Source organism: Priapulus caudatus, unplaced genomic scaffold, assembly GCF_000485595.1.
Source record: "Priapulus caudatus unplaced genomic scaffold, Priapulus_caudatus-5.0.1 Scaffold336, whole genome shotgun sequence".
Taxonomy (NCBI): Eukaryota; Metazoa; Priapulida; class Priapulimorpha; order Priapulimorphida; family Priapulidae; genus Priapulus; species Priapulus caudatus.
Window position 1 is genome coordinate 57,715 of NW_014577397.1, and position 3,002 is coordinate 60,716.

Sequence of the window (3,002 nt, forward strand, 5' to 3'; positions counted from 1 at the left end):
TATGTAATCAATTCTAAGTTACCCCATTTCTGACCTATCCTAAAAATGTTATTAATTAATCAATTCGGATCACCACCAAAATCTCATCAATTCTAAGTTAGCCCATTTCTGACCTATCCTAAAAATGTTATTAATTAATCAATTCGGATCACCACCAAAATCTCATCAATTCTAAGTTAGCCCATTTCTGACCTATCCTGAAAATTTTATGACAATCCGTCCATAACTTTTTCAGTTAGGCTGTACACAAACCCACAAACCAACAAACACACGCCGGTGAAAACATAACCTCCTGCCAACCCCTTGGCAGAGGTAATAATGTAATGTATTAAGAGCTATACTATGTATTTAATACATAGTAATGTATATGTGTAACATATTTCTACATATCTAACGCTCATAATATATTCTAACGAATTTAACCTTATTGTTAGTTCAGGAAGAGAAATTCAATAAATAAATGTTATTTCTCATGCTATGAGCGTGACAGGAATATTCTGACATGACGGCTCAAAAAAAGATGAGTAAGTTTATAACGTACGTACCTAGAACGTCAGCATTGAGAAGTCTGACGACGCGATACAACACAGCCTTGTCGGTCCCCACCTGCTGCTGCAGCATGATGTCATCGCTCATGCACTGATGCAGAAGCTGCAGGATGCTCTCGTACATTGATAGGTGCCGGCTCAGGTGAAGCCAGTTGGCCTTGCCAGGGTCACTGCAGGGCAAGCCGTCAGCGTCCACCAACCTGTGAATTGAGCGAGAAGCATTGAGGATTACCCAATTACAACCGCATATTCTCGGCAAGTCAGGGTCAGTAACATCCCAGTTGGCCTACTCCAATTTCGTCTACTCTCAGAATGGGTAATAGTGCCATTTCGTCGTAGTATTGATATTACAACAAATACCAGGAGAAATTAGAGTGGATGCCACTCCGTCTTGTCTATGTATGCCAATCAAAACCATATATTACATAAATGATTATTTAGTGGACAAACTGATGGTAGACAAAATGGGAATGGGGTGGATTTTTAGTGTAGACGAACTGGGAGTAGGCGAAATGGGTGTAGACCAACTGGGAGTTTTGCTATAGACGAAATGGGAATTCCGCCGTAGGCGAAATGGGAGTAGGCCAACCGGGCATAAACCACCTGGTCATAACAGATGGCTACCAAGTCAAAGCATGTCACCGTGTATTAACATACAACATGGCAAGCCCGCTGTTTACTTTGGAGAACCAAATGGTTTTTAAACTTTCCTACAAAATGTAAACTTGTCGTCAGGTAGACTGCGGAAGTGTTGGATGAGTACACCGTTTTTGTACGTGAGCAGAGGACAATCATCCAATTACATTTCTGTCAATATAACCATTAATAACGCCAGCAAATAGTGAACTACTGAATTTAGTTTCTACTGATAATAACCAAGTACAGATCTAGCCGTCATTTGCAATCTAAATACCTGAAGGAGTCGTTGCACTGCAGCTTCAGCTAGCAGAGAGTGATAAGTAACCTCAGCCGGAACATAGAAATCTGCAAGCATGTCTGCCAGTGGTTGTAGAAGTGTGCTTGATTGCAGGAGTGCAAGCAGGTGCTGCAGACCACAAGGGACACCTGCAAACACAATATCAACGAACCACTCTAACCTGTAGCAGATAACGCCTATAATACCCACATTCTCAGAAACAATATAGAACTGAATTTTATGACTACACACAAAAAACACAACTGAATGTCCGGCAACGGTTTGTTAATAGGCGAATCCCCTTTTTTGACACACATTTAAGTACGGGTGACGATGTCACTCGGTTCATGTGCAAGATTCATCGGAACGTTGTTCAGATATCAGTAAGCATGCATCAGTGAAAACACGCCTTACGCCAGATTCTCAACTCCTTAACATCCGTCCCAGCCGGAGGGTCAGTAGTGAGTCAGCAGATTCAGCTAAGCGGCTGCGATGTGAGATTCACCAGCACCAAAGCCCTACATCCAAGCACAAACAAGCAAAACTTTCACAATTGGGCTTATAGTCGAACCCATGGGTTCTCACTATGTGATATAATGAACCTGTTTTACGCAGATGCACATGACAGTTATTACAAATATTTTACTTACAACTAAGGAAATTTAATCAAAACAATGCTGCTTACTACACAATCGATCGATAATTCGTTACAAATACAGATTCATATATACAAAACCTAGTTAGGAATTGAGAGCACACTACACATCTTCACCCGAAAAAATGCTCACTCAATGAAGCTATAATCCACCTGCTCTCGAACGATGCTGGGCTCTGAGTGGTCAAGTGGTAGCTCAGTGTTGCCCCATAATCCTCCAGGAATATCCGGACAACTAGCCAGCATCACCTTCCTACCGTTAACACTCTTGCGTAAGCAGCTGCACACAATGGCTAGGCGGGCTGCTCGTACCTGGTGTAATGCAATTCCTTATAGATATGACGATAAGGTACTTACGAAAAAGCAAGCAGCTTGAGGTTCAAAAGCGTTTAGAGACACCCCTCGCTATATGGTCAAAACGTATCGCTGTTCCAATTCCTAACTGACTTATCTGTCTATGAATTAGATCACTGCTCCTTCGATATTGTTGATAAGTTGGTTAAGCTAGACCCGTTCATATACATTTTATGCAATACACGCCGAATGAAAAGACTTTGCGGCACTAATTACTAGCAGCCTACTAACTAGCACTACTACTAACAGCAGCATTACTAAGACACTACATTACTAAGCAGCATTTTTAGAATGCGCACTAATGCAATGATGATGGCTAGAGCTTCGGTCAATCAATCCGGCAGGTAGGTCAAATACATTATCACAAGCATATTGAATCGTACAATCTTTACGACTAAAGGTTCTCTACATATGACCAAGTTTTCAATCTATCTGATTTATTCATTCTATATGAATAAAATATTTTTCCATATATTATACCAGAATAAGAAACAATGAGTAGATGATAGGACATATATCGCAAGCAAAA

General features: G+C 40.8%; 1 protein-coding gene across 1 annotated transcript in view; it reads right to left on the bottom strand.

Moving 5' to 3' along the window:
- Positions 1 to 3,002, bottom strand: part of LOC106809200 (rotatin-like) — a gene marked incomplete in the record, with an annotated part of 34,322 nt that overhangs the window by 8,859 nt on the left and 22,461 nt on the right.